A 24,442-nucleotide genomic window follows, 5' to 3' on the forward strand; every position below is an offset into this window, starting at 1 on the left:
CCCTACACAAATGAGGAATAGCGAGTCCTTTGTGCTTAAATCAAGCAAAAATCCCAGCAAGGGAACCGAGATGTTCTGCTAGCCCCATGGTTCCAGAAAAGCAAGGGTCCTTTCATAGTCTTTGTTAGGAGCTTCCGGGGCTGGGAGGGACTAAGGATCTTCTAAAGCATACACATCTGCGATGTCTGTGAACTGTGAGAAGTACGTGCAGGCCTGATGCCCATCTCAGTCTGCCTACAGAGTGAGAAACAGTAGTGGTGAGGTGGGAGCTGGAGAGCATTCATGAGCAGTTTCTGGTCCCATGCCACAGTATCCTCCAGCTAAGGGCCAGTTTAGTGTATTATAGCCAAAATGTAATAAGATAATTATGTAGCTGGCAGGGCCAGGTAATTAATATCTGGTATAAGCTACAGTGACATACTGCTTGTTTTATGCATTTTTGTGCAAAGTGGGAGTGCTGGGGTGTGCTGGTTTTGCTAGTTTGCTGCTGTCTGGTGAAGTGGGTGAAAAGGAAGTGTGTTTCCTATTTTGTGGGGTTCTAAATAAATAATCAGCAGTGGCAGCCGTGGCAAAGTGCCAGGGGTTCCCCTGGGACACAGTCACTGAGCAGTGATTTGCAGAGGATCGAGAGGCTCATGCAGGTGTCTGTGTTTAAGAACAGCACCTGTTCTTGCCAAGAGGCCTCGCTCTTTGTGTTGCTTATTTACTTAATGGAGAATTTTACTTGCATCTTTGACCACAGGAGTGCAAGGCCAGGGTTTTGGTGTTACCATGAGTGGCAGTAGCAGCACACAGTCTCTTGCAGGTTTCACTGAAGCCATCCAACACATTCAGGAGATGCTAAATGGGAGCCACACAGCACAAGCTTTGCTCTTTTTATAGGACACCTCAGGCAAGATTTACTGAAAACAAAGACCTAGTCTTGGGTTTGAAATTTCACCCTGTGCAATCTGTCTCCCAACACAGCCACTAGTGACCACTGAAAGCTGGAGTCTGCTCCTGCACTTGTGATGTGGCTCGTGATGCGGTGTCCCCCCTGGCTGCACCTCATCGGCAGAGACACCCTGGTTTGTAGTAGCTCAACAAGGGGCTCAGGTTAGTCCCCTATCCCCACAGCATCCTCTCAAAGCTCTGCAGGGGCATGGAGAGGAGTAGCCATGTAGGCATACATGGAGTCTGTGTCCTAGGGCAGGTTGTGCCTGTACAGAACCAGTGTCAAACATGAGCTGCTGTCTGCTCTCACCAACAGGTAATCTGGAGAGGTAAACTCAGGGAAGGAGAGAGAAACTTTAATAATATTGGGAAGATCTGCCTTGGTTTCAAGTGAGTTAATATCTCAGTTCAAAGGCTTTCAGGATTTTGAGCACAGCAAGATAATGATGATTCTGTCTCTGGGATTTTAAATGGCAGTTGTACTTCTTGGAGTAAACAAAAGGTAACGTGGGAGGTCTTTAATCCTGTCTTCTAGATTTACAATTCACAGGATTGTGTATATATATATATATTTTTAAGCTTTTTTTTCGTCTTGAGCACTGGCATAGACGAGCAAGTAACTAAAGGTACACACAGAGCATTTTAATGCATCTTTTTCCTAAAATCATCTGAGCCCCTGCTTGACCACAGCCCCACCCTCCCATCTGCATTTCGTAAGGGTATTATCACTGTAATTAATAGGGGTTGTATAACAGTACCTAATTAAACTCTGATCACATAGTGTAAATTTAACTTGATTATCGTTAGCCTCAGTGAACTCCGCAGGAGATTAATCCTGGTGATTCACTCAGCACAGATAGCAACAGTACCAATTCTGCAGAGGACCAAAACCCTCGTGTACAGAAATGCTGTACGATCCAAAACCCCGTGAAGTAGTGCTGGGCACTGACGGCAACACCAGTGTCAGTGACTGCACCTGAAGTCTCCCCATTGCCAAATTGGTTAAAAGGCACTGGGATGCCGGCAGGCTCCTACAGCGCAGACCTTAAAATCACTGAATAAGGAGTCTGTGAGAGGATTACGGCTTACATAAGAGTTTTATGTCTGTCCTGAAGCTAGACCCCCTATCGTTTGTGGGCTGTGTGCTGTGTCCACCAATGGTTCATGGGCACCATCACCTATCTTATAAAAGCTGGAAGGGTTTTGTCTGTGAGAACAGAGCAAAGGCAATAATGTCATTTATTTATCTTGATTTCTGCAGATTAAAATGCTGTGTTCTTTGCTTCTGCCCAGTGTGCTAGAGAATGTTTCCACTTTTCCTTGCTAAAATACCAACTCAGCCTTTGGCAAAATAATGGTTTTGGCTTTTGGGTTTGTTTTTTTCTTCTGCATCTAGTCCAGAAGTACAGGGCGTGGGGTTTGTCCTGTTGTTGAGCACATCTGTTTGCTTGCTGCTAATAATAGTTTAATCAATGGGGCTGATTCCTGCATATTCTCTGTCTAACGGTAGCTCAGAAGACCCAGATAACAGCAGAAAAAGGTCTTTTGTACATGTACTTTTTTATTTATTTTATTTTTTGGCTTAATTAAAAGCAGAGAGAAAGTTTTACTCTTGTTTGCATGAATGGTCACATCAAACAGTACAGGAAAATCTAGGCCAAGCTGCTTTCAGCAGGCTAAGGAACACGATACCGTTGCTCCGCATCCTTTAATAGTAGCAATGCCTTTTAATAAATGTCAGTCACCTTTTGAACTTTCTTTGATTCCATTAGCTTTGTTTTTCACCAGCACCCTGAAGCCCACCTTGCCCCTCCCTGGTGGGCTGTGGCGTGGCCGTTGCCAGACTTGTCCATGTGGGATGGGGAGGAGGAGAGGGATGCGCGCCGGGAAGCGCGGCTGGTGCATCCCCACTGCCTGCAGAAACGGTGCCACTTACATAACGCCCTCGCTGGGTAACGAGGTAAAACTCCATCAACTCTTCTGCAGGAGGTTCCGAGGGTCTGGGGCTGCTGCCTGCCTAAAAGGTAAGTCAGGAATGTGTTTCTCTCTGAGTGGTGTGTGTGGTGGGGTGCACATGCATGTAGTAGTGTGTACAGTGCTGAAAAGGGGCTCCTAACTACAGGCTGAGAGGTGGGTACAGGTGGTGGTGCCTCAAGCAAGCACGGCCACTCTGCACAGTGAGCACATTGCCTGGAACAGATCTATTTAGGATATTGCTGCTTTGAGAAACAGCTGTGTAACTTGTCGGTACTGTTCTCCTGGTTTCCTCTAATGTGTCTGGAGCACTGTTAAGAATAGTGGTAATAACACTTTTTCAGAAGGCTGTGTTCAGGCAGTGGAATGCTTTATATCTGACAACTGCAAGATGTTGACACCATTCAGAATGCAACTTGCTGGGGCTTTGCTGTTGTTTTCTGCCCTTGCAGAGTTGTGCCTCTTTGCAGCTCAGCTGATATGTTTGCTTGTCCGAGTGACAGTGTTGGTGTCGAGTACGTGTTGGATAGCTGTCTCCATGAGTGTCAGATACCCATATCTATTTTGATTTAAGACTGGAGCTATTGGTCTGGACATGCCACTGCCACAAAAGAGTTACTTGTGTGCTTAGCACTCTTGTGGAGCTACTGTCAAATGTGCATCTCAAAGCAGGACGTAATCTCAGTTTGCAGCAAGATGAACAACAAAGAGAATGCCTGAGATTTTGGGGTTATGTTACAGGGGTTATGCTTGCTCTGTATGTGCTTAAAGCATGTGGGGAGTTACTGGTGAAACTGATGGCTCCCTTACAGAAATGGAAGGGCTGCAGAGGGGCTCTGTGCATCCACAGCCCAGTTAGCTGTAAGCTCAGAAGGTTCAAACAGCAAGAAACAGAGGCCAAATGAAACCTAAATAAACAAGGGAATCTAAATTATTCACAAAGAGAAATGTTTGTTCCTGAACAGTCAGGTGCCTAAATCAGAGCAGCCTCAGGCTGTGGGACTGGCATTGTGAGGGTGAGCGTTGCCCTAAAATGAACTGTGTAAGAGGAAAATCACTTGGTATTAGATACAGGCTTCTGTTCCCCTAGCACTGCAAGTCTCCTGTGCTCAGCTTTTAGTCTCATCTTTTTCTTTGTTATCATCTAAAAGGTACTTGATGCCGCAATTCCTGTCACTTTGGCTTTTCCATTTGCTCCTTGCAATATTCAGCTGGAATAGCAGACTACTGGGGCCTGCATCCTGTTTCATCTTTGCTCCCCCTCTCTCATTGTGCTTGGGTCTGGTGGTCCCATAGATCTGGCTGGTCCCCATTTGGTTATGTGGCCCTTGTGTGAGGAGATGTGTGTAAACAGAGGAGACTTAATCTGAGGGCAGTGCCTCACTCCAGACTCAGTGAGCTGCATGAGGACTGGTAGCTAAACAGTTCTTACCCTGAGTGTCTGGGGTTGTGGGTACTTGGATGTGCGGTGGCCACTGCTTTTGCATCTTGCGTTGCCAGTGCTCCTCTGGTTTGTTGCATGAGTTTGGCAGAGAGCATCTCCCTGATGTTTTTCACCCCTGCCCCAGGCACCCTGCAGGTGCACAGCAGGGCTGACTGAGGCTAGCGGTCACAATGTCCAGGACTTGGACCTTGGGAAGGAAAATGAGCTAATGAAATAGCACTTGGTGGCAAGCATGGTGTATAACCATCTTTACACCAGTGGAGGTGGCTTCTCTGTGCTGCAAAACCACCTCATTATATCAGGAAGAATCATCAATTGCCACTATAAGAGGGTGCAACTAATAAAAAAACATTATTCGTGAAGACTGCAGGCAGGTTGAGACAGGAGCTGTTTCTTACTACAAGCTATGTAGTGCAGTAAAGATCACTCCAGGACTGGCCTACAGGCATGACCCTGTCTGGGGTCTGCACTCACTCTAGGTTTTGCCCTGGGGAAGACTGTGGGTGGGTGGTAATTACAAGGTATGATTCATGCTTTTATTACTTTGAATGTGCTCCTGAGATCACAGCTATGGGTTTCTGTGGTGCTCCAAGAATCAGGAGAGAAGAGCAAGGAGGAGCATGCATGTGGCACAATGGGTCTGTTAAAATCTGGCCTGGGGCTCCATTCTGGATCCCACTGGGCTCATTCCCTGGGCCACAAATGGATCACAGTTTTGAAAATACAATTAGTGTTTAGGTATTGAGATCTCTCTTGCTGACCAGTTCCCAGGGGATGCCAGCCAGAGGCAAACAGAAGATGCTTTGACCCGCAGGTTGCCTGGTGTTGAAGTGCAAGAGGTTTAATGGAGCAGGTCTGTATCCCAGTAAGAGCTGCCTGTGGACAGGACTGGACAAAATGGAAGAAGCAGTTCAGATGACCAGAGCCCTGAAGTGGCACACAGTGCTGCCTAGTGAGAGCTTAGCGCACGGCACTGAGCTGCGAGTTAGCTGGGATTGTGGCCTTTTTTCACTCATGCAGGAACCAAGCCTGATTTCAGTGGGGTTTTGGCTTGGATTAGTTAATCCAAACCAGAACCAAACCAAAACATGGTCTGGTTCCTGTCCAGGATAGCAGTCCAGCTGAAATCTGGTATCTATTACACCCGTTCCCCAGCAGGGACCCATTCCCAGGACCCAAAGCACAGTGCCATACTGCACACTCCCACCCCTCCTCTCCCTCCCTCCCTCTCCTGTGCTGCATCATCCCTTGTTCGTGCCAGATGTAGGAATCAGCAGCAGTGGACAATACTGAAATTCCAACTGGTGCTGTGCTCTGGCAAGGGAAAAGGAGATTCTTGGGGATAGGCTGTCTCTGTTTCACCCACTTCAGTTTTATATGTGAGATGGTTTCATCTGATTGGAAGCAAATGAGCCAGTTTGGTCCCGGACTTAAAACTGAACTGGAACAGTTTCAGTCACATGAGGTCTGAAAAGCCCAGCTTCAGTCTACCAGGCTTCCTACTTCTGAGATAGGTTCAGTTGAATAGAAGCAAGCACAGGACTAGCCAGGAAAGCAAGACTGCTGAATGTATATCATTAGTCATAAAAATCATTATAATAACCGTAAAGTGATGGGCAGCCTTGCTGGGAACTTAAACATTGATGCAAGGAGTTAACCGCACCTCTAAGATGGTGCTCCTTGAGGTAATTTCTCTCTTGCTGGGCAGGAGGATGGGCAGAAACTTATGATTGCCCCTTCAGGAGGGAGAAACAAGTTAGTTCGGCATGGATCAACAATGCAGCAGTTCCCCCAGCACTGCAAAAACTGCAGTGGAGTTTTGAGACCTTGTAGTTCTTTTACCAGCATGCTGATGATAAAGGTGGACTTTTGGTGGTCATGAGGAAGCAACAAGAGTGTGAGGTTCTTTCAGTATCACCACCTGTCAGAAGTCCTTTCGGCACCTCTGGTGTGGAGGACAGTTCCTGGACTTGCGTTATTACATGTTTCTAGAATAAATCAAAATACCACCTAGCATCCAGGTTAGCTCATTGTTAAAAAGCATGTGGTGACGCTCAAGCCTAAAAACTTGCAGTTTTAACCCAGTTCTAAGGTTATAAATAACCGTAAAGACTTAGGTGAAGGCATCAGTTATAGAAGTAGGGGGAAGGGGTGGGTACTGACTGTGCTAAGAGGCTTTCAGATAATAGGAGGTTTCCTTTCGAAAACCTTGACAACTTAATAGTGTGTTCTTCATGCCACCTTCTTAAATCTCCTTGCCTGTTCGTTGAATCTGAGTACTGTAAATGTTTACACACATTTATTCTGCAAGGGTAGGCAAAGAAAAGTCCTTGAGAAGTTTTTGGGCCAAGCAGTATAGAAGCATATCACATGATGGAGAGAATGATTCAGAGAATCTGAGCTGGGTGGGCTGGTGAGGGGGTTCATGTTGCCATCTATCTGCCCTGGTGTGATTTTGGCCTTTAAATGGTCAATACATTTTACTTTCCTCCCCTCATTGTAAAATGGTGGAATATTTTTTCTCCACAAGTATACGTTAAAATAAAAACATTTCATTTTTTCTACTTGAAATTACTTAGAATTACCTGGCCTTGGGATTAATGTGAAGACCTTTGGGAAATTGGGAAACCATTCTCCTGGGCTGCATTACATGAGGTGTGCCATGACCGTGCAGGTCCACAGCTCTGTGTAGTAGGGGAGGGAATGGTTCAGCACAGAGTCCTGCCTGCCTGGCTGTAAAGGGGAAATTATAGGTTTGACTGAGTTATTTTTGAATGTCTTCATCAGTGAAACCGATGCTGTTCTTTAGAGTAATCTTTTTAAAATAAGTGAGCCTTTAGTACAAATGTATTGTTTGCCAAAATCTGATCGAGTCGGCTAACTTTTGCAGGAATTAAAAGGTATCTAATTACTACCAAACTTGTTTCATCATTACATCGCAAACATGTATACATAGGAAGCAGAAGTTGTCTTCCGTGTGCATCCTCCTACCTGGAAAAGCAGTTTGGCTCTTAACTGCTGACACAGAGCGCCTTGGGAAGGTGCTGAGCCCTGCTGGCCAGGAAAGGATGATGCTGTCTGATATCTTGGGGAGCTGAGCCTAAGGCAGACCAATAAACTGTGATGTTTTCACTGACTCCAGCAACCTTTTGATTAGATTGCTATCCCTTCCATAGACTTGAGGACCTGAGTAATAAAGGAGACAAAGGATGAGTAATAAAGGTAAGCACAGATGCTTAGCCATCCCTTTCCCTCTAACATGCTAGTTGATTGAACTTGTTTGCTGTTCTGACCTCATCTTGGCTAGAATGTGAATTTGAGTCTCCATAGGTGGGTGGATCGGGCAGCCTCCTGCTCAAAGTACTGCTTCAGCTGCATGGAAAAGAGTGTGCCAGGCTGTATGTTTATTAATAAGCTGATTTTGTAAGGAGATGGAGCACCATGTCTGAGCTCTTGTGGCAGGGCAAGCTAATGATATTGGACAGCAAGCAACTGTCACTTCTGCTAAATCTGTCATATTGCAAGTAAGCCGCTTACAGCCTGCAGTTGAGGTGGGCAGAATGACAGTCTAATCCACCTTAGGGCTCTACCCAAAGTCAAATTTGGAGTCTGCTTTCCTGAAGAACACAGTTGTCCCTTGGAAACCATTGTCTCAAAGGGACATAGAAAGCTAAGGAGCGGAGCAATCACTCGCTTTGCAGAGCAAACTCAATCTGTGTGTCTGCTCTAGGGCTTGTAGACCCTCATCCCTGAGCAATGATAAAACAGGACTTCTGAGCAGCAGAAGAGACATGGAGTTTGTCAGAAAATGTATCCTTGTACACTGCTTAGCAAAGCAGTGTGGATTCACAAGCAACCCCAGGAGCTGGAACAGAGCCTAATGTAGGAAAGGGAGATGCTGTGAGACCTGATCAGCAGCAAGGGAATCTCAGCAAAGCTTTCACAGGTGGGTGCTGCAGCAAGTGCCACGTAAGGAGGCTCTTGGCTATCTCTTATTTCCTGTATAACAAGATTACAGTCCCTAACCTTGGGATCCCACCAGGACTTCACCTGCACCAGTGCAAGTGCAGCCCATGTGCTTTGCGATGGCTGTGTGATGGGTTTAAGGAGGGAGGAAGGTGTGGGCACCTGCTTCTGCTGATACCTTCCTGCACAGCCTCCTACTGCCTCATTCAGCCTCAGGTCGTTCTTCCCTGATGCTGCATTGGGCACAACTGTCCCTTCCTGCTCCCATGATAGGAAAAAGGTGGGTTTCTCCCTCTCTCTTTATAAGTGAGACTTCCACAGCATGTCATTCAAAAATGGTCCCCTATTTTGGCCCTCATTTGGCCAAAGTGCATAGCAGATCCCTGTAGAGTAGATTAATAATGTGATATGATAGAGATGCTGCTTAACTAAGTCTGTTGCTGAATCGGCTCCTTGATCTTTGGCAACCTTTGTGCTACAGAAGTTTTTATAGCTGCAAACATCAGATTGTAGTTACAGCTTCTTCAGAGGACGCTGCAGCATATGGGGCAGAGTGCTGAGCTTTATGGGATAATAAAACTCAGTGCTGAACACTGTGTACAGTTTCCTTTTCACAAGTCTTCATATCTGCTGTAAATAACTGATCCTGTGGGATTTAGTAGTTTCATTCCTCTTACATTGTCCTGTTGTCTATGCAGTGCTCCACATGTTGAGGGTGCTTGCTGATACTGTTGTCTTTCCTGTGGCTGCATGAGAAGCTCTGCATGAGGTTGGAGTGCTGTGTTAATCTGGGGCAGTAGATAGTGTGTAGAGTTTGAAAGCTTCAATTACAACATGCATTTTGAAATTATGGGACTATACAAAAGGAGCTTCAGAAGGCCTTTTCTTTTGTTGTTCCCCACAAGGAGATCCACAACAGTCAAAAGTAGAGATGTGCCTACATGACTTCTGAAGTTAAAGCTTAAGAAAACAAGAAGGAAAGTGGTTTTACATGCTGTCAGGAAAAGGAGATGGGAGAGAGATTAAATGACTTATTAAATTCACTTCATGGCATAGCATTAGGTTCAGTGCAGAATTCCTGGCTGTCAGCCCACCTCCACCACCAACAATTACAGGCTTCTGAGATACATACCTGAGTTCTCCCCATTTCCTGCGGACACTGGGGAGCATGTGAGACCCCTTGGTGACCATCATAGATGATGGGTTATGCAACCAAGGATGCTAATTCACAAGTAGCTCGTTTAAGACCAAAGAAGACACTTATGTCTTCTGCTTCCTACTATCTCTGCTGCAGCAGCACAGTAGTGGCAAGGCAGTTAAAAGCTTATCTTTTAAAAACTTTTCTTCCAGCATTAGCTTTCAGCCATGCAAACATGATTTTCCATGCAAGGGAGGCTGGGAGTGGCGGAAGTTCTTTTGCAAGGGCAAGATTTGTTTGAGCTGGTCATGAAACTGCACCCTGAGGGCTGCTGAATCAGGCTGCTCATAAAAGTCAAGAGCATTTTAATGTACAAGATGTTTATGTCCTTTATGTTATAATGTTTATGTTATAATGAGGATAAAGCAATAGCATCAGGATCACAGAGAGGAGCCCTGGGGAAGTGCATGCCCAGCTCCTCTGGTGTTTACCCTGGGATGTGTTTTGATCACCAACTGCTAAACACAGCAAAGCTGAAGGTGGTTGTTGCTCTTCTGAATTTCAAGCAGTTTGTCATTGGTAGCTTACCGTCATGACACTTTTTATCTTCAGGAGGAAGTATTTCTGGAAATTACCTTTGGGTTCTCGAAAAGTGAAGATGTTTCTGGTTGGAATGGTACTGACAAGTACATGTATGTTTTTTTAAGGTAGAAAATGTTTACTGGTTGGCTTATACATTTGGTTTGTGTATTCTCTGCAGTCTTCAGCAATTGGGTTGGGATGGCTTTAGCAATTATTTAGGTGCTGATGGACAGACTAGAATTCTGAATATTCTTTAGATGTATGAAGCTTCTGAAGATGAGCATGCTGCCATGAGGCCTTTATGCCTAAAAAGCACTCCCCAAATTAGCCCACCTACTAGATGGGAGATCCATTTACTGAAGCTTGAAGTCCATGTTGAGGAACCCGTGGATAGTGCTGGAAAGCACCCCGAAGAAGTGATTCCTCAAAGCATATTAGGCCTTGCACGTTCAGACTGGTACTTGCTTACCATGATGGTTAAGCTCCCATTCTCCAATTGATTTAGATGCTACAACTTGTGTTTAAAGCAGATGTAGGGCATCAGAGGTGTAGTCTGAAAAATCCTTTCATGGTCTATTTTCATAGAAGATTGCCACCTGTTTGCGGATGTGGTCTTAAAATCCATGTTCTCAGAGGGTCAATGACAAGCAGTACTGTCAGTTAAAAGTACTTGATGGGAAAGGTATGAGAATAAATCCTCCAAGAAATGTAAGACATATGTAAGGAAGGTTTTCTCTTCCTTAATGCTATGGGTTGTTTGTTGGTTTTCTTTTTTTTTTGTTAAATATTATGTACAAATTGTGACCAGCTCTAGAAAGTAGCTTTAAAAACCTTCAGTACAGTTCTGGTGTCCTCAACATAAAAAGGACATGGAGCTGTTGGAACAAGTCCAGAGGAGGCCACGAGGATGATCAGGGGACTGGAGCACCTCCTGTATGAAGACAGGCTGAGAAAGTTGGGGCTGTTCAGCCTGGAGAAGAGAAGGCTGCGTGGAGACCTCATAGCAGCCTTCCAGTATCTGAAGGGGGCCTATAGGGATGCTGGAGAAGGACTCTTCATTAGGGACTGTAGTGATAGGACACAGGGTAATGGGTTAAAACTTAAACAGGGGAAGTTTAGATTAGATATAAGGAAGAAGTTCTTTACTGTAAGGGTGATGAGGCACTGGAATGGGTTGCCCAAGGAAGCTTTCAGTGCTCCATCCCTGGCTGTGTTCAAGGCCAGGTTGGACAGAGCCTTGGATGGCATGGTTTAATGTGAGGTGTCCCTGCCCACGGCAGGGAGGTTGGAACTGGATGATCTTAAGGTCCTTTCCAACCCTAACTATTCTATGATTCTATTATTGTATTTTTCTTTTTAATCACATGCAGTAGAATTCACTAAAAGCTGACATTCTTTTCTTGTCTGTGCCAGTGGATCAGCCATGCAGTGCAGAATTCAGCTTTTCCTCTATGAAGCTGAGGAAGACAGAAGGTTTTGAGTTGTTGATTTCTCAGGTGCTTGCTGTGTAGGTAGAAAATTTTTACTAAATACTGCTGTTCTACTGAAGCCTTTAAAGGATCCTCATCCAGAATTTGTACTTTGCAGGTGAGGTTCAATTTCCTTGTGATCTGGGACTTTGCTGCAATTCAAAATAAGTTAATAATAATAATAAAAAGAAAACATGGACACATCAAAGAACAGCATTAAATTAAATTATAGAGGATGCAAAACTGGCATCCCTACAAATCCATCCCTAAAAATAGCTCATCTCACAGGAAGGTGGCATTTCGTAAAGCCAGTGGCACACAACAGTACAATAGTGACTGTCTTGGGCAGGAGTGAGTCTTGGTTTATGTAGGTCCATTTGTTTTGGACATTGAACTTCTCTTGGAAACTGGGCCCATTCAGGGCTTTTCAGTCTGTATTTCCTGAGTCACTTTTCAGAAGTGTAACACTATTTGTCTGATGTGAATGTGGCCGTGGGTTTTGTGTCCCAGTGCCATGCACAGTGTGTTCTGGAAATCCAGCTGGTCACTGATTGCTGAACCAAGGGTTTGTTGGAAGAATTCAGTTTCCAATGTTATTTGAAACTAAATTTCTTAGATCTATCCACTGCTTAGGTCTTTATCGTTGTTAGAAGAGAACATAACCTGAAGGGGACACTGATGGCATGTGAACTACTGCTGTCTCTCAGAAGCTTGTCTATGTGATTTGTTTCTGGAAGCAGGAAAGCAGCCACTGCTCCTGCCAGCACGCAGGGGACAGTTCTGCAGCCTGCCTTCACCTCACTCACTTAACCCCAAGTTTCCATTGAGCTCTACCAGAAGTTATTTCTGCAGCGGTACTGATGCAGAGCACCCTCCCATAAATGCATGCTAAAGCTGTTAGTTTTGTTTGGGGTGCTTTTGTTCAGCTGTTCTGGCGGGAGGTCTGGGGAGGTTATCGTCTTTTTGAGCTGGATGCTGTGCTTAACATTGTTTTCCTTGTGAACATGCTAAACCAAGGAAGTTGAGCCATGTTAGAAATAATATGGGTACCATTTAGAATCCTGCCCCTTGCTGAATGAAAGCTATTGAAGCACAAAAGATTTGAAAAGCTAGACTGGATTTCCAACTTGCACAGCAGCACTTTGTGGAATAGGGATGAGCCTAAGCATGAGCTCAAGTTTCACTATAGTGCTTGCTGAATAAGGGCCTAAATGAATAACATCAAGTAATAGTGGGGCAAGCACTGGCTTCGGCTATGTAGGAAATTCAGGGCTATATTTTTCAAACACATAAACATTGCAATGCCAAAATGAAAAAATCACTTTGCATTTGCCAATGCTGAAATTTGGTGGGTTGCAATGGATTTGCCTTGAAAATGGCTCAGTAACAATACACTGGGTGACAGCGCTGTTGAACCAGAAGACATGGTATATGTATATAGGTATAAATACTGTAGAAATGCTTCCAGTTACTTCTCTGTTCAAATTTGTCAACTTTGTTATTCCAAGGCATCAGATTGCTGTAAACAGTCTTTTAACACCCTGGTACGATGAATATTTTTCCAGATTGTCATAAGGAGATGTATAGTTTTTCCCAGGTAATGCAAGAAAAGGCGTAATAGTTGTTAATTGTTCCCCGTATCCCTATACATGTTTACTGCTCTGATACTGTGAATAGTTTATTACTGGCTTCTTTGTCTGTAGTCATCACCTGCACTTCGATACAGAAATTGCACAGGGTGATGACTTTTCTCTGGACTCTCTTTATAACTCTTTTTTCATCTGCCTCCTGATTTTTCTTTACCTATTGAAATTTCATGTGTTCTAGGGGGCTGGTAGCCTAGATGTTTCCATGACAATGGTGTCTTTACCATCAGGATTTCATAATTAGGCAATTATTTATTTTTTTTTTACAATACAGTCATTTCAAGATTTTTGTGTAATAAGCAGTATTATTACAGGTGTTACAATCTGCTAAAAATGCATTGTGTAAGTATGGAGTAGAATAGATCTTAATTTTACAATTTCAGAGATCTAAATTAGGTATTGTAGGAAAGAAAAATGACTTTTTATGTTTATTAGAACATTTACTTTTGTGTTGTTCTCATACCAGCCAGAGTGAAACACTTCCAAATGTTTTTAATCATAGGTTTTACCTGCTGGTAAAAAAAGATGGTGGAAAAATGGCTTGTGATGATGCAAGAAAATGTAGCTAGAATTTTCAAGATACTGCAATTGCAGCTCCTGCCCTGCAACGAGGAAGTCCAAGTGTCAACAGACATAAAATCTCAGTCAGTTTGAGCCAGCTGAAAGGTGAAATAACTTCAAGACATTTTGTGCTGATTATTTCAGCCCCTTGTTTTTGCATGTAGTTGGAATGTTCAACCAAAAGTAATTTTCTTTCCACCTCTACCTATTTGGGGTGTGTATGTGTTTCAGCTGAGAGATGCAATAGAAGCAATTGCCTGCAAAAATGGGCATATTCATGTATGAAATAGTTTCCTGTTGTTCTCCTAAAGAGCTCTTCCCGTGATTTCGCTTACTCTGCCTTACAAATCTAATTTGTTTTCCATGATGTTCAGTGAAGTATTAATCCTTTCAGATGTTAAGCCTGAATTTAGTCTCCAGTTTATCTTTTGCTTCTCATTGGCTAGTACTAAACACTGATTTCTAAGGGTGTTCACAGAGGCAGACGTAGTTTCAGACAACACTGGATAAGTGTGATCTTCTGTTTCTGTGCTTCATTTATTTCTAGTAGAAAACTGCCTGGAAACTTTACCTCTGACCTACCTCCATTTGTGTTTTGATGGGAAAATTCCTGATGGCTTTAGGCAAACAAAATGCTTTGAAGATACTGACAGTGCTGCTGAACAGGGGCCCCATTAAGTTCTCTGTTGTCCTTCAATGTGCTGGGACACCCTGGCACTCATGGAAGTCTTGTAATTACGATTTCTTTTTGCTAGGCTTCAGAATAGTTTTCCATTCATGCTTCTGCCATGTGCTGCAAGAGCTGCCACGAACTCAAGTGAAATAGAGGCTACCAAAACACCCAGCAAGTTGTTTTACTCCTTTCTGCTTTAGCATTGAGCCAGTGATCCAGCTCTCCTCCTTTGCTCTGTCAGGGGAGTAGCAATAATATAATGGGATTATTTGGGTGGGGTTTTGTCCCTGGGAGTCCCAGGAATATGATATGAAAATAGATGATCCATCATGCCATGACACAGATACTAACGTTGTGGCTGGTGTTTGTTGCCTGACCCATTTGGGGGCAGCAGTGTGTGAACTGTCTCTGGATGATGGTACCACAGGTTACTGCTTTTCTTGTCTGCAGGTTACTGACATTGTATCCAGGTGTATTTCAAACAATGATGTCACTTTTGACATTAAAAGATGAAGAGAAACTATAAATAAATGCAGGAGAAAATTCCTAGTACTCAAGGAGTTGCCCTGGAGAAACACGATAGTGTATATCCTAGAAAATATATCTATTACCTCCTATATTTAGCAGTTCCTCAACATCCATCATTAACCAGAACAGAGCTGGCAAAGTATACAATCATGGGGTCAGCTTGGCTGCTTCTTGGATTGAAGGGAAGCCTGAGATGGGGAGAAATGTTGGGAGCAAAGAGAGGAAGAGGAAGGAGGATGCCATCCCAAGGCTGGTGGGTGTTGATGGCTGTTGGCTCTGTTGAAGGTAGAACAAGCACTCAGAGCTGTCATGATAGAGCAGCTTTTGCTGGTCAGAGAGGTCCTCAGTCTTCAATGTGGTTAAAGACTGAGCTATGTGGTCTCTGAATACTGCATCAGGTCAGGATGAGGGATTTGGAGTGAAAACAGCTAAAGCAGCACTACAGAGGTAAAACGGGTCTCCGTCGTGACGTGTTCCCTTGGGCAGTTCCTTTACACATGGCCACGGTGCTGACGGTGGCACTGATGCTGTAGACAAAATCCACGGTTGCTTTATGTGTCAGCATGATGGACTTCTAGGTCCGAGTTCTGCCAATGGTGCGAGCATGTTCAGACAGTGGCTTTTCAATGACCTGAGGTTAGAAACCGCTCTCTGTGGTCCTGTCTAGCCTAAAATGACTTTTGTGGCCAGAATGAAGTAAAGGATGACCACAACTCACCCAGCTCCTCCCAGCCAGACCCACTATTTGCCTTTAAGGAGTTAAGTAAGAGGTGACGTCGCAGTCTGAGCTAGGGGTGGCTTTCGTGTTACGTGGTGCTCAAAAGTAGGTTACTGGGTCAGGAACAGCAAGTTCTGACTGTTTGCCAGCTCGGTCTTTTTTTCCCCACAATGTTTATACCGCCGTGACCTGCCATGCTAAAATGAGTCTAAAATGAACGCAAGCAGTGCTTGAAAACAGCAAGATGTGTTTGATTGGGCTTATCCTCCCATACAAGCAACAGATAGCAGTTTGCAGCATGCGTGCTTCATGGTGGCTTCCTTCTTTTGAAATGAAAAGTTTTTGGAACCCAGTTGTTAGGAAGAAGTCTGTCCTTTTTAAATGGTTAGCTTGAAATCAAAAACTGCCTAAACTCATTGGGAGGGTGTAAGGACATGAGGACACTGAGGATTCAGTACTGAGAGAATTTGCTCCTACGTCTAGGGTTGTGTTAGAGAAAATTCATCAGGACACCTGCAGACCTAGAATGTGGCTCAGAATAGTGAATTTGGCAGTAAAGGAGCTTTGCTTCAGGCTCCACTCTGTTTGAAACACCCCCAGCTGCTTGCACTTCATTGCCCAAAACTGATTCCTCCCCCCGCCAGAGTTCTGTTATTTTAAGCCTCTACAAAGCCAGGGCTCATGACTGTGTTGCTGGTCATGTGGATAGATGTCAGCTTTTGACAGGATCAGATCCCTGAAAGAGAGCAAAGTGCCAGGCTGAGGGTGGGAAACCTGTCTGGGAGCACAAGGAACACAGTTGCAGCCACCTTCACAGCAAGAACACAAGGGCAGGAGGATTTCGGTGCTGTTAAATGTCTATTGAACCTAAATGCTTCTGTGATTCTATGGTTCTGTGATTGTGGAGGTGAAACTGACTCATGCTGGATGTGGGTTTGTACCTGCCTTGAGCATTAGACCCTGCGGTCCCTTGTGTGCTGGGTGGTGGCAGCTTGGGAGCAGCAGGCAGCTTGTCCCGTTGCTGCTGTAGGCTCATCACCCCACGAGCAGAGTGTGAAGGCAGCAGCAGTGGCTTCGTCATCCACAGGGCTGGCACAAGCCTTTTCTGGGCCTGATTGCTCCAGAGATTGCATCCAACTGCCATTGACACCAGTGGCACACAGCTGGACTGCCCCAGCATTAGCAGTTGGCAGTTATAATGTTATATCCAAAGGGAAATCCCTTCGGTGTTGGAGGCAAGCTTTCCTATTGATCAGTGCCTTTCTGCTCAGCTTTCTACAGCCTGATCCCCCAGCTCTGCTCCCCCTGGTGAAGTGCAAGGAGTGGGGCACATAAGGGATGGGTGGCCTGGCTGCGAATATTTGAATAATCTCACCAGCAAAAATACTACTCAAAGCAAAGCCTCAGAATATGTTCAGTGGCTCGCTGCCAAAGCTGACTTAAGAGGAAACTATGTGGACCATTCAGCCAAGTGATTCATTGAGCTTTCAGTGCTTCTGAAAGCTCATATGAAAGAAATCAAAGAAAAAAAGCAGGATTTGAAGAAAGATTGCACCTTGCAAAATCTTCCTCTTAAATCACACAGAGCTGGACCAGATGTAGCAGGACAGAGAAAGAATAGCATTGCTTAATGCTCCTTGCCAAGCTAAAATGGCATCTAATCGCAACACATCAGCAGCACACCCAGAAAATGGTTTGTGCAGCCTGCAAAGGCCACCCGCAGCACAATGCTTTTCACATGCCTCTTCATGTTCCTTGCCCATGACTTGAAAATATCTGACTTTCTGCAACTGGAGGAAAAATATGTTACTCAAAGAAGAGTGAGATGGGTAATGCAGCTAATAAATCCATGAGCCTCTGTGTTTCAAAGGAGGGAACAGCTCATTTTCTTACTGCTTCATGAAGTGCAAGACAAACTGCAGCATCCCTCAGAAAATGTGTTATTTATGAGACACTATCAACCTCTCAGAGCTGCAAAGGTTCCCCACTGGCGACAGCTCAGCAGGGCCCTGGTTATCACCGCTGACTTACAGTTCCCTCTCTGCTGGCAATCAGTTCAGCAACTACCAGAGGATATATGTTAAGCTTCACCCTGAAGACCCCAGTCCTGCAAGGTGCTGAGTGTTTGGTGCGGGAAGCAGCATTACATGAGGCAGTGAGGGGTTGAATGGCTCACCCTCTGTTTGCCCCCTTCTTTCTTAGAGGGCTGACTCAGATTCTTAGCTGATAAAAGCAGATGCAGCTCTATTGCCTCCAGAGGAGCTACCCTGATACATGCTGGAGCAGAAGCTAGCCACGTTTCTATTTAGAAGCTCTAAAGCTTTAAGGAGAGACATACATTTAAAATGCTAAATATCCAGCATTAGTTCTTGCCAGCCTTATTCCTTAGGGGATTACTGATGTTAACTTGGCCTGGAAGTTGACCTGCATTAAAATCCACGTCCGTCTCCTGGGCACCAAGTGGTTGGTGAGTTTGCAGACTTTGCACAGCCTGGTTCTGCCTTCCCCCTTCCTGCTGTGGGGCTGGCAAAGGAAGTGACAGTCTGTTGGTTAGAGAGCACTGCCACATCACTTGTGCTCACTTCTGCTTCTACCCTTGTACAGCTTTGTTGTGTGATCCTGTGCAAAACCTGTAGCTGTGCTTGGCCTTGATTTCCCTCTCTGCAAAGCTATCCAAGTGCTCTTACCTAGTGCACCACCTTGGGGGGTGGAAAGCAGCACAAAAGAGCAGAAGTTTGTGTCTGCTCTTCATCTTTGCTCTACAGCCCAGCTGTGTCACTTCAACAGCTGTAGCATGAAAGTAAAATTATCAAAGGCTGATATAAGGAGTCTGTTTTGGAACTCACAAACCATTATTATGGCAAAGGAATGCTCTAATAATACTCTGCTTCCACTCAAAGATGTTCCTCTCTCTAAATAGGAGAGGCATGGATGTGACAGATGGACTGCTTGGTGAATAAGCAATTGGCTGGATGGTTGCACTCAGAGTTGCCTTCAATGGCTTGATGTCCAAGTGGCTTGAAAGTGACAGAGGGGAGATTTAGATAAGCTCTTAGGAAGAAGTTTTTCACTATGAGGGTGCTGAGACACTGGCACAGGGTGCCCAGAGAACCTGTGGCTGCCCCATCCCTGGCGGCATTCAAGGCCAGGTTGGATGTGGGTTGGAGCAACCTGCTCTAGTGGAAGGTGTCCCTGCCTGTGGCAGGAGCTTGAATCAGATGATCTTTAAAGTCCCTTCCAACCCATTCCAATCTTACGATACTCTCCATGTATGGGACTCTGACTTGTGAATCTGCAGTTATACTTACTAAGAGGTAACAGTTTCTCAGGGGACTGATAGTAGGATATGAAGTCCTTTATCTCTGTGTCACACATTAAAATCTGGGCTGGGCCATTAGCAGTTAACACATCTTGCCATCTGAAGTCTGTCCATGGGGCTGTGCAAAATGAGTCTCACCTAGGCAGCCAGTGCATAAACTTTTGGCATTTCAGGTTATTGGGTTGGATTTTTTCTCTTTTGAGGGGGGGAACTGTCTTTTGCATCCCATTTCTGCTTCATTAGCACTGGGGCCAGCTGCTTGTAGACAGGCAAGCAGCCAGGCAGACATGGGATCATGGCATTTTCTTTCCCTAAAGATGGTTTTCCAAATCAAGGGTAAAGTATGTAAGAGCAAGGCCCTTGAGAGAGCAGCCAGTGCTGGCACTACTGAGTTTTGGGAGTAAATACACAGTCGTGTTCTCTTGGCTTCTTAATACAGCAGCTATTTAGGAATATAAAAATAATAGCTTGTAAAGAATGATGCATGGGTTTCCTCTCTTTCTGTCTCTCACATGAAAAATACTTTAAATATTTATTGTCAATAATAGAAAATGAGAAATGGGAGAGAATGAAAAAAACCTTTACTTAATGCTGTGATTTCACTCAGACACAGGTGTGTTTGTATTCCATTAATTACGGTGAGTGTTTATATTATATTCTACATATATATATTTCCTGTTCATTTATACCTGTTAAGATTATTTTTTTCCATCTGACAACACGCAGTGAGTCTGAAAGGCTCCATAGTTACCATCCACACTGACAAGGGCTGCGTGAAAGCAGTATTTCTTTTTCTGTCGTCAAAACAAGGCCACGGTAATTTTCACACACAGATGTTTGTGTTTGAGAGAGTTTTGTAGCAGTGAAGACCATTGTTACTGATGGCTGGTCAAGCATAGAATTCAAATTCCCTCTGAGCTGAACCCAGGTCAGTGATTTGCAGCTGTGGGCTGAGCAATCTCCGTCTGAGCAACGGGAACCAGGGATTCTCAGCCTGATCCAAAGATCTGAGGTGAATATCAGCTCTGTTGTCTCCATCAGCATGGCATGGCTTAATCCCAAACCCAGACTGACTGGGTACCTGACTCAGGTACCTGAGAGGGTCGCTGCTGAGTGATGCTCCTGGAGACAGTAACTGTCCTGGTGGTCCTTGTTGCTCAGCACCCAGAGGTGTCAGTGGTCGCACTACATCCATTTCCTCTCTGGTGTTTGACGTTAGAGTCATCTAACAGCTGGAATAGCTGTCTGTGGTGTGGGAAATGGTTTGCAGGGTTTATATCAGAACATAATAAATATATCTGGGGGGAGAACTCCTCACTGTATATTTTTGTTTCACATTTGGGAATGTGTCAGAGGAGAAGAAATTGAGGATCTCCACTTCAAATGAACTGGGGAATTGAAATTTCTTCCTTTCTGGGTTCACTGTCCAGCCAGCTATACAGATACTTCTAAGTCTGCTCTTGTCTTAGAATGTTTTTCCAGTTTTGTCTTTAATAGTCTGAGCTGATGATGGGCAAAGGTGACATTAAGATAAGTACCTGTAGTACTGTACCTAGAAACATCACAAGCATCCTCTTGGAAGCCCTTAATAAAATGTTCAGCTCTTATTAAAGATGGAAGAGGACTGTGACACAGATCAAATCATCAGATCCTCATCAGCTCTTGGCCTGCTCACCTCCCTGCAGCTCCCCACATGCTTGGCAGTCCTACTCCAAGGGAATTAAGTAGACAAAGCCAAGCTTTGTTTTATCTGAAACCACAGAAAACTCTTTTCTGTTCTTGCCTCTCACCCCTTTCAGTTTTGTGTTACTTGATAACGAGGTTTAAGATGGTGTTGGCATTTGCAGGGAGATGGTCAAGGGAGACTGTGCAGCCTGGGGGAGCTGCAGCCTCAGATGCTGACTGTGGGTGCTCTGCTTTTGGAGCCAAGGTCAAGCTGATGTGCAGTGGCTCAGTGCTGTTGGAGCTCTGCTGCTCCCAGGGTGAGGAGCTCTGACCACTTGTGGGATTTGTTGGCTGAGGAAGGGTCGTTAATTCCAGTTCCATGGCTGAATCCCAATAAGAATCATTCCATAATGCCTGCCTGAAGTGCCCCTTGTGATTTTGATGGGAGAGCTGCTCTCCCCCACCTCCTATCCTAGGCTGGTGGGTTGTGCCTTTTTTTTTCTGTTACACTGCTGCCTTTTACCCTAGAAGTGGCTGAAAGGCTCTGTTTCAGTCTTACAGGAAATGATTTCATGCTCCATCCCTGGCAGTGTCCACGGCCAGGTTGGACAGAGCCTTGGGTGACACAGTTTAGTGTGAGGTGTCCCTCCCCATGGCAGGGGGGTTGGAACTGGATGATCTTAAGGTCCTTTCCAACCCCAGCTATTCTATGATTCTATGATTCTCCATCCTTTGTGGCTTGGGCTTTTCTGTAAGCAGGGCACTCACTGCTGCTCCTCTGACACAAGTAGCCAGGGGTTACTTAACTACCCACGTCTCTGTAAAAATAGAAATTCACAGCTCCAAAGTACTTAGACACTTTTTCATTAGTATATATAGTGAGCTTTCTCCCAGCTATCCCAGTCTATTAATAACAGCTCCAAAGCCTTTGGTTTGCCTAAGCATTTAGGAAAATTCACTTTTTCCAGACAGGGGCTGTTGGTATTTCTGTACTCTGAGATCAGAGCTGCCATCCTGCTCACACACTCGGTGACGGAGAGGGGGTGTATGGCTCGTGCACCCATTTCTGTCCTTCCTGTGGCATGCTCTTCACCAAGGAGCACAAAAGCATGGAGTAGGCCATGTCTTTTACTTATCCTTTTACTAAGAACTGACTGCATAGAAGGGAACTGGGAAAAATCAGAAGAATTGGATATGTTAAAGTATAGGAGGAAATGGCAGGGAAAGAGATAAAATAGCGGAGAGAAGAAAGCATGGAAAGAAGGTGCCTTTTTGTTGTGAAGGGATTAGCTGAGAGCCAGCTTTCAGATGCTTTTTAAATAAAGCATTCTCCTGGAAAATACAGATCCTGATCGATTACGAAACCCTCGGGGATTTTTGAGGTCAGAGCTCCCCTGGGAAAGAGGACAAACAAGGCTGAGCAGCAGTGCCATTTGCAAGCGGTTCTGTTCCTTTCCAGTGAGAAATACAGCCAGAAGATTTTATGGAGTTTTGTAAAATACATAAATAATTGTAATAAGTAAAAATGTTCTTTTATTCTTTCTGTGTGTGCTCAGTGAAAAAAACTAAAGATCTTTGAGGCTGGATAACAAGGTTTGCCTTGCATCATTAATACAAATCACCATGTATAGGTGATGTAGGGAGGACCAGATGCACAGTGGTTGTGATTCACATAGACCCGTCAGCTTCACACTGGAAACATCCTGTCCTAAGCATCCTTTTGCCCTACAGCATGTAAGTGCTACCTGTGGATCATTTGTCCCTTTTCCCTTTGTGTGAGGCTCAGGCCCTCAGCAGGGCAAGTTTTTACTCTCCCTGTTGTTTCGCTGACACTTTCCTCCGCATCCCCCCTTACCCTTGCGGTAACCCAGCCCTGAGGGGTTGGCAGCCTGCAAGGTGCAACTCTTTTGTGCAGCACAAAACTCGTCTCTGGCCTTCCTTGATTCTCTGCTCACAGCTGGAAAGGTTTAGTTGACACGCAGGTTGACTCCTTGTGAACTGTGGAAGAGCTTCCCTATCCATTAGTCTCAAGGTTACAGTTGAGCCCTGGCTCTGCAGTCCTACTGCTTATTTGCATCTTTCTGTACGTGGTTATTTCCATTTCCACACATTAATCTTTCTTTGTTAAGATTCTACCCCAGACTGAACAGACAGGAGGCACAGATGGCTTGATGTAGATTTTTGGTTTGGTTAGTTTGTTTTTTACTCTTTAATTTCTACAGTTCATTGAACAGTAGCAAGGTTTAAGTTACATAAACCTTAAATATATTTTATTTTCAATGGAAATCAGGAAATCACACTTGCTTAGCCTAACCCTCCACTAATCGCTTTGTGCTCAAGAACATTTCAACTTCATTTTCCAGTGTAGCATTTGATTGTGCTGAGGAAGGGGCAGCACTCCTTCCATGCTATGGAGATAATCTCAGGCTGGTTGGAAAAGGGAAGATTATTTGGTTCCCCTGAGGATCATTTCAGGACATCCTTTGGAAGTCATTTCTCCTTGATACTTGTTTAAACAGCCTGTGTGCCACTGGAGATCAACTTCAGAGCCTGCTGCAGTGTCTGTGCTTCAGATTTTTAATGTCTGATCAATGGGTACCTATTTTCTATGGGTGAACACTATTAGCATGTAGAGTATGTGCTTTGAGTGTATCCATTCTCTGTTGCTGAGCAGGGAGGTAAGAGGATGCAGCCCTGGGTTTATTGCTTCCCTGGCTGTAGGTTTCTCTCTGCACCATGTGGACTCAGGCATTGTGGCAGTGACATTCTTGAATGGAGCAGGTGCTTGGGACTGCTCTTTACAGGGCTCCTTCTGTAGCACCCCTTATGCCCCTGTTCCTCACCCTCTGAGCTTCCAGTAGTGATTGGTTCCTCTCCATTGTATTTTAAAAAGCTGGTTAGAGGCCTGATTTATACAACACAAATCTGTCACACTGACAATGTAGATTTTTAATGTGCTCCAGCTTTAAAATCGTGTGTTTTGACTTTTTCCAAGGTTTCCTTTTTGGCAGCTCAATTGCAGTTCTCCCTGCTGGGACTTATGTAAGGGGAAGAAAGGACATAATGTACTTAAAAGTGTAAATGATGTATGTTTATTCACCTGAACTGAATAAGTGTCAAACGCAGAGGGCGAATAAGATAAGCTCATCAACTAGGTACTCTTAACTTTCTTTCCAGCAATTAAGATGAGGTTTGTACTTGCTGTCAGTTCTGCCATATCATAATAACAGGTAGTCATGTAGCTTTTATACTAATAGCAGAGAGTGAAGGCACTTACCCCAGCTCTGAAATACAGAGCCCATTAAAATGGGATTGAAGGCGTTTAATAGCAGTTGTTGTCTATTTGTATTCAAAAATGGCCAGCTTTGATGTATTGGGCAAATTCAAAATAGTTCCACTGAAGCACTAAAGCCCAAATTCACACCTTCACAAGCACAAAATCAATAGAGAAGTTTGCTTATGTTATTTCAGAAGAAAATTTATACATCTACAGAGAAGGAGAGAAAGGGAGTTCCTCTTTCCTACTTATCTCACAGCCCTAAGAAGCTGGGCAAGACTGGGGCCCAGTGCCAGATACAGCCCACAGTATATGGGATGGGTCAGGATGCAGGGACTGGACCCAGGCATGGTCCAAGATTTCAGTGCTGGTCCCTCCATGCTGTTCATCCAAGCCAGCACGTTAAGCTGCCCATTGCTGCCATCTCCAGCTCTGCAAAGACCTTTCATGAGAAACTGACTGTAATTTAGCCACCGCCTGGTCCTCTGACCACTGTAGGGCTGCTCAGGCTCAGTCCTTTGTTCTGTTCACCCCGCAGCTCATCTTGGC

General features: G+C 44.6%; 1 protein-coding gene across 1 annotated transcript in view; it reads left to right on the forward strand.

Moving 5' to 3' along the window:
- The first annotated feature begins 1,724 nt into the window (after window positions 1–1,724).
- PASD1 (PAS domain containing repressor 1) overlaps window positions 1,725–24,442 on the forward strand; it is a 95,095-nt gene continuing 72,377 nt past the window's right edge. Inside the window, exon 1 of the mRNA XM_062613280.1 lies at window positions 1,725–2,957. The gene's annotated coding sequence lies outside the window, so the exon portion shown is untranslated. The remainder of the gene's footprint in view (window positions 2,958–24,442) is intronic.

The sequence above is a fragment of the Pezoporus occidentalis genome, unplaced genomic scaffold, assembly GCF_034315485.1.
Source record: "Pezoporus occidentalis ecotype Australia unplaced genomic scaffold, CSIRO_AGI_Poc_V1 ctg165, whole genome shotgun sequence".
Lineage (NCBI taxonomy): Eukaryota > Metazoa > Chordata > Aves > Psittaciformes > Psittacidae > Pezoporus > Pezoporus occidentalis.